An 8323-nucleotide genomic window follows, 5' to 3' on the forward strand; every position below is an offset into this window, starting at 1 on the left:
CATGACATACTTATAACAACTTCAAGATGCATAAACAAAGCATCAACCTCAACTTCCGTGACAAAGAAAAACAAAAGAACATACATAACTGTGAAGTAGACCATACAAATATTGAGAATTATATTAATTAACTTGGAAAAAAAAGAAGTAATGATGATGCAAATTGAACCCAAATCCTAATTGTCCTTGGATGAATTTATTTTTACCATATATAACAATTCATAAGGAAAAAAAAGAAAGGAGACTTACTTACAAATTCAAGAGGTACATATCTTATTACCTATATTTATAGAAGTATTTTCTTAATAGACTTCTATTTTAAGAGTATTTTTCTAGTTGAACAGTAGAAAGGAAAATTTTAATTAATTATATTTTAGGAGTCTCATGTATATTAGGAGGTTTAGTTAATATAATAAAAAATAATTAAATAATAAATTGAAGAAAAATAGTGAAAAGATAGTTTTGTCTAAGTCTTTTAATGAAGGACAAAAAGTTCAAATCACTTTTCAAAGAATCTTCATACTTTTAATATATTATAGATAAATCTATATATAATAATAAAAAAAGTATTAGAGGCTGATGATGTGACATCTCTTAATGGTCTCCCTTTCTATTTTTTCTTTTTCTTGACCTTTTTTATCTATTCTATTTCATTTTATCTTAACAAAAAATCTAAATTGATTTAATATATGTATTAATGTTGGTCATTATTCTGCAATTAGACTTACCCATTTACTGATGAGTAATGATCAAGTCAGTAATAGGTAAACGAAAAGACCAAAATCCTTTCTTTTCCAAAATTAATTATTTTTTTAAATTTAAAAGAACTAAAAGATCTTGAGTATTATATCCAACAACAATATACTTTTTAACTGTGCCTCTTCTCCTGAAATGAGATTTTCTTTAGAGAAGAGAGAGAAACTATCTCATGATCTTCTAAAAACCTCTTGCATAACGTCAAAAGTTATGTGATATTTTTCTTGGACAAAAAGGCTTATTCAGAAGATGTTGCACCATAATTTCTTCTACAAGAAAATAATACTAACAATTTTTTTTATTCTGATTGAAGAATTTATAGAAAGAGTGATGAGAGAATAAAAGAGCAAGAAAAATTATTTGGAGAAAGAATCAATCATGTTGCACCATACTTACTTCCACAAGAAGATATATACTGACTAATTTTTCTGTTCTAATTGAGGAATTTATAGAAAGAGTGATGAGAGGATCAAAAAGTAAGAAAAAATATTTAGAGAAAGAATCAATCTATTTTTGAAATTTTTATCAATTAGACGGAGATCTAGAAAAATACTTTTTGGAGATCTAAAGGTTATGTGTATTTCCATGTGGGGGGTGTGAAACAATTGTGGAAAAAAAGAGAATGAAAAAGGAGAAAGATATTAAAATAGCAAATCTGATAAAAAGGAGCCATAAGTAGTGCATTTCTCTTTTTTTTATTCCGCTAATTCTTCTCTTACTTTCTTTATTAGTATAGTATTTTCGTGCTTTACTTTTGCTTATGTACTTTTTAATATTATGAGTAATAAATTTAAAATGATGTGGCATATTTCTTTGGCCTACAAAATTGTTTATATATTTTTTAATTTTTTTTGATAATTTCTCCTTTGTTTATCTATTTATTTATTTGCAATAGCTCAAAAAGTCCTTAAATTTAATTATTCAATTTTTCACTTCCGACTACAATTGTCTTCTTTATTAGATATCTTAATATGCACTTATATATTCTCCCACTTCCATTCTCCATAATTCTTAATTTTAAATTTTAATTGCATCCATATATATATATATATATATATCTATAAAGAAGGTCATAGACCTATTGACGTGACATCTCTATGGGCTGGTCTATTATTTTTGTGTTTTTAAATTAATGAAGAGAATTATATTCGAACTTATGAAATATATTGTAACGCTCCGAAATTTGATCCTAAGACATCACACAGTGCTTAAGACTACGAGTAGTCTTAAGCTAACCCTACCTGTCTTCTAGTAGATATAAATCTCATAATCAAGGTAATATAGACATGAAAGTCATATTGAATGCGAAAAATGTCTGAAATAACTAAGAATAACCTGAATATAATGTATGAAACATCAATACTAAATAAGCTAAGTCACAACTAGTAGTCTGAGAAGCCTCTACTACTAACATCTAGAGAGTCATTGGGACAAACCCCCAGCTTACTCGAACTGTCTGAAAAGAATACTAAATCATATAAACTGATAAGCTGCAAAATCTGAGTGAAAAAGTCCCCAAACTATGAGGACTCACCAACTGTAGAATGTAGAATGAAGATGCTCGGACTACTCACGCTGCTGATACTGACCTAAACCTACATTATGAGACAATGTAGCACATAGACATATATGTGGATCAGTACTTTGAGGATGTACTGAGTATATGGGGGTGAAATGCATAAGTAAAACATCATCTCATCATCATAATTTATAAAATAATACTTGTTAAATGTAAATGACTCACATAAGCTGGAATATCTGAAATACGGAGATCATGAATAATAAATCAATCATACATTAGAAATCTAGTGAGTCATAATATTTAGTTCTCAAAGTTATGCTTGTATTCTGTCCGTAAATCATATTATCTAAGTGTAGAAAGAGCTCATTTTTAAAAATCTGAAATCTAAAAGTTGAAGTCTGTAACTGTTATCTTTCTGTAAAGCACAATCTAAGTAAATTGTGAGCCTTTATACTTAGTTTTCTAAAAAGCTTTACTATTAAACTGTAGGGAAAACACTTTATCTTAAGGAAATCTTTCAAAGCTTTTCTTTACTAGTAAGGAAAAATACTTTAAAACTGTTCTGAAAATCTTTAATGATAGGGAGGTTCTTTCAACTGACATAAACCATGTGAGCTACATGGAATCCAACGTCTTGTCCTCCTAAGAAAGAAACCTCATGTTAGGGAAAGGTTTCATACTCTTGCCAGGAAGTATAACCTCATCTTAAGTGATCATTATCTCAGCCCACTATGGGCCCTCAAATCTCAATTCTACGGTGGCACATATGCCCTCAAATCTTAATTCTACGGTGGCACATATTTTTGGGGTATGAGACCTTAAAATCATACCCAACTCGGTGCTAAATACTACTCCCTTTAGTTTGCTACGCTCATCTTGTTGGAAATCTACTTTAAAACTCGTATAAGGGTTCATTATGAAATCAGTTATGCACTTATTAGAATCAATTTGTAAATGAAGCTATTTTGCTTTCTGTAATCTACAATAAATCTATAAAGTAGATTCCAAAACTTATTTGAGGATCAAAAGATCAAAACTTTATTATAAATCTGATATAATCAGCTCATAAGATGCTTAAAGCATCATCTTTCTCAAAATCTCAACATATAAATTTGGGGTTTAATAATCCATGTATCAAACTCATGTCAAAACATCATAATATTCATGCTTGATAATGAAAATAATGATAATTCATCTCAAAATCTGTAATTTACTGCAATAGGCATAAAAATACGAAAATAGACATGCAATTCATCTTTAAAATATCTCAAAAACTCATAACTTTTCAAATAGCAATAATGGGTATGAACCCTAATTTAAAACTCATGTAATATCATTCAAAATCATATGAATTTAATCTAAAAGCTTAGTTTTGGGCACAAGGATGGAAGAAAATTCCTGATCATAAACCCTACATACCTTGATAGATGATTAGATGGAAAAACTTGAATTATTGATTCCTAATTGAGTTCTTGGAGATGAATTCTTGATTATCTTGCATTGGGAATCCTCAATCTTAAGCTTCCTTGGAGAATCAGTAGAGGATTTTGATTTCTTGAAGAAGAGGTTTTAGAGCTCTAGGATTTTTCTTTTGAAGAGAATGATGAATAATGAGCACAAAGTGCTTTGAATATGATTAATCTTCTGTTTTGAATGGATTGGAGCTTTGGGAATTGACCAAAATATCCTTTTTAAACTTCTAAACAGAACTGAAAAACGTAACATTTTTTCGATTTGGGTAGCCACCGCGATGAGCCATAATCACGGTGGCTCATTGGAAATAAGATAATTAGGAACTGGGATAACTTCGCGATGCGCCACCATCGCGGTGCCCCTTTGGAATGCCATTTTGGCCACTGGCGCAATGCGTCAATATCGCGTCGGTCTACTGAAATAAGACAATTGAGAATTTGGGCTTCTCCGCAATGCGTGGCTATTGCGGAGGGCGACTAAAATTTGACAATCATCATTTTACCCACCTCCATGACGTGCCAAGTGCCCAGGTGGCACTTTATCAACTTAAAAATGCTCTAACTCCTCAATCGAGTATTGGGAATTGGACAAATTTGGTATCGATGGAAAGCTTATTCAATTTTCCACACAATGAGAGGTCTAAATCTAAAAAATTCCACACGAAATAAATATTCTTCATTTTGAAAGCTATTTCTTAACATTTTAGGAATGAATTTAAGCTAGAAAAAGTGTAGGGTATTACATATATTAAATAAAATATGAGAAAATACAATTTCCTTTTAATATATCTTATGTATATCAATGAAGATTTCTTATAAACAATCTGTAAAACTAAAATTAAGAACTGTAATGTTCAAACAACAAAATAAGAAAGTAATAAATAGTAGTGCTCTTAATTAACATAACATAAATCTCGGCCACAATTGAACAACATTCATACTTTCACCTTTTCAAATTATCAATGCATTTATGTGAATTAAGGAAATGATATAATTATCATTGTAGCACTAATGATGGAAAGAATTAAATATAACTATCTTTTATATTTTATAAAATTTTAAGGTAAAATTTTATATGTTTTAATTTATAAAGAAGGCTAAAAAAATCACAAAAAAAGATAAATATGAGTTCGGAACTTAGAGAGCGCCATGTCCGTTGTCCCAAATAATACAACCATGTATGAAAATATATTCACTATATGGATACATTTACAAAAAAAAAGGCTAATAAAAATAAGTAACTTCTTCTAATTTAATAAAATCTCTCTCTCTCTCTCTCTCTCTCTCTCTCTCTTTCTCTCTTTCTGAGTGTGTGTGTGTGTCCATTTTCATAATTTTAAAAGACAAAATTTCACCTTAAGATTTTACAGAAATTAGATTTAGTAAAGTTTATTTTCTTCCATCATTAATATTATATTCATCTCTTTTCCTTAATTGAAAAATTAAAAATAACCCATTTGTATTTTGTTAGACAGCTAAAAGTCATCAACCAACTTAATCGTCTTTGTTGTTAAAATTAATTCTTTTCGAAGTTAATGTATAGTAGTGAACGTAGATGATTATGGTACCAATTAAATGTGGATAACTGTGTCATTCATTGAATTGAATTGCATTTATAATAAATCTGAAATTCACTTTAAATCTGATAATATATCTGACTTCACAATTTTATGACAGAAAATAAAAATCCAACATCATTTTGGTGTAAGTGAAGATTCACTTAATTCAACAAATTCTCTATAAAAAAATCTGAACTAATACCAAAATCTTCATGTTCCTGATGGAGTGGTGGTTGTGATGCTGGTGATTTTGGTGGTGATACGAGACTGAAGGAGTATCAAATATTGCTTTGGCTTCTACGTTAGCTGCCTCATGAGTGTTTTACCTTAACTCAATAAAATCTGCGACTTTTTGATATAATCATTACTCAAAGATCTCAATTGTCACCACACATTAGTCGTGTTGCCAAAGAAATAATTTAGTAACTTATTAATCTTAACATTACATTGATCTGTCAACAAACATATCATTAAAATGAGATGTATGTTTCTACAACTATTCGCTTACACATACTGCATTTGGTATTGTGAAAAACAAGACACTCAAAATATATTTAAATCAAGTGATAGGTTCCATTTCTGTAGCCATATGTTGTAGAAAATATAATTAAGTTATATTTTAGCAGTATTAATGATATTGTTGTAGATCACTCCATATATTTTAAAATGAAAAATGATGGAGTAGAAGATATCTAATAATACGGAATGTTTAGCAGTATGTATTTAATTAGCAAGCAAAAGCTATGACAAACTAGGGTGGAGCTACAGTACCCTATGGGGGTATGGGCGAACCCAGTAGATTTTACATAGATCCTATATTTATACTACTAAATTTTGAATATCTATAGTATATTAAAAGTGTGAAGATCCTTAGAAAAATAATTGAACTTTTTGTCCTGCATTAAAAGACCCTTCTTTAGACAAAACTGTATTTTCACTATTTTTTTAATTTATTATTTAATTATTTTTATTATATTAACTAGAATCCTAAAATATATGGGACTCCTAAAATATATAAAAGGAGAATCAATTAATATTTTTCCTTGTACTGATCAATTAGAAAAATATTCCTAATATGATAGAAAAATACTCCTAAAATAGGACTCTATTAAGGAAATACTTCTATAAATATTGAGATGCACGTTAAACTATTGAAGAAATCAATTTACTTATTGAGAAAATATGATTGATGCTCATCTAACATCATTCGGTTAAATGTCTAGATTAGTGTAACGTTTGAACTCAATAAAGTGAGTTACACGCACGAGGTGCGTACACCTAAACTAGTAAGTGTATAATTATATAGTGCAAATAACAAACATTGTTGCTTGGCTTAGTGGTACATGGACCAATGTTAAAGTCTCTCTTCACTGTGGAGGTAGGTTGAACCCCATTGGTAGTGTAACACCTCGTATTTCCCCAGCAGAATCTAAGTCCCAATACATGAGCATTCATATATGAAATTTTTGTAACACTCATTATTTTTCAGTTTAGAGCCTGCCATTTTGTAGGAAATTTAGTTAGCTTTCCAACGATATAAAATTTTCCCAAATCTGATAACCGGGTAAGAAGTTATGGCGATTTTAAGTCTCAGTCGAAAACCCTCATCATTTTAACCTTTAGCGCATCGCGTAGCAGACCAATTTCCCGTTTGGCAAATTCCAGTGAGGGTCCACGATCCTAGCGTATCGCGTCATAGGTTAATTTGATATTTGTCCATTTCCAGTGTCGTAACGCGATACCACCACATCATGGTGAATTTCCAGGTCCCAATCAGTGAAGGACCACGATTTTCCTACGTTACGCTACAAATCAGTTTCCCAGTGGTCCAATTCGCTATCGCACTAGCCCAAAATATTGAAATTTTCAGTCAGTTCTGAGTTTTAATTTCAAGGGCTTTTAAGTACTTTTTCCTTATCCCAGTCAACCCAAAACATGAAATTAAGTACCTAATAACCTAATTGGACATTATTCTAATTATTTTTTTCCCAAAATCAAGAACATTCTCTCAAGTCGCAAAACTCCAACCTTCAAGAATCAAGGTCAAATCTCAAGAACTCTCCATCAATCTTTCCAAATTCTTCATCCCAGGTATGTTAGATATTCATCCATAGATTCCTTTCATCCATGGAGCCCAAATAACCCATTTTAATCACCAAGTTATAATCTTTTCAAGTTATTATGTTTTAAATTATGATTTCATCCATGAATCTCCATGCACTATTGATTTTATAATATGTTACTATGAAATTATCGTTACTATTAAACTATCCATGTTTTAATATTATTATTTATTGAATTAAATCATTATTTAGTACTATTATGTTGAATTCATGCTATTTTTATAAGTTCCATGGCATTCCTATGATTTTTTTAAACCCTTAACTACAAGTGTTTGATAAAATGCCTACAAGAGTGATTGATTTAAATAAAAGCCTTTATGTTTTGTCCTTCAAGCTTTAATGTCATTTTACTATTATTGTTTTGAGTCCTGGGAGTATTGAATACCCGAAAACTATCGCTGCTTATTTAGTCTAGCATCAGTACATTATAGAATAGTCTTCAAATTATATTATGAGCATTATTAGAATAGTCAAATAGAAAAATTAATGAACCAGAATATATTATTTCTTCTTTTGCATAATGTCTATTAACTGACCAAGGTCACTGAACCTAACGGCTAACGCCGACACCGACGATGGCATAGAGAACACCGACAACAGGTAAAGATGTCATCTCTCCTTTGTTTTCTCTCTCTCCCTAGCTCTCTCCAGCCCCGTCTTTATATCTCTCTCTTTTTTTTCCCCTCTGTCTTATCCCCCCTAGACATTGCTATTGTCGGTGGGTTTAGGGTTCCTATCGGCGAGACTTGACATCGGCAATGGGTAAGGGTGCAGTACTAGGCAGACAAGCTAGTTTGGTACGAAGACAAGCCAAAGTCTAGCTTTTGGCAGGTCCTAAAGGGCGCTCAAACGACTTTACGGTGATGCACTGGCAGGCTTATTCCCAGGTAA

Source organism: Capsicum annuum, chromosome 11 (assembly GCF_002878395.1).
Source record: "Capsicum annuum cultivar UCD-10X-F1 chromosome 11, UCD10Xv1.1, whole genome shotgun sequence".
In the NCBI taxonomy this organism is placed as follows: Eukaryota; Viridiplantae; Streptophyta; class Magnoliopsida; order Solanales; family Solanaceae; genus Capsicum; species Capsicum annuum.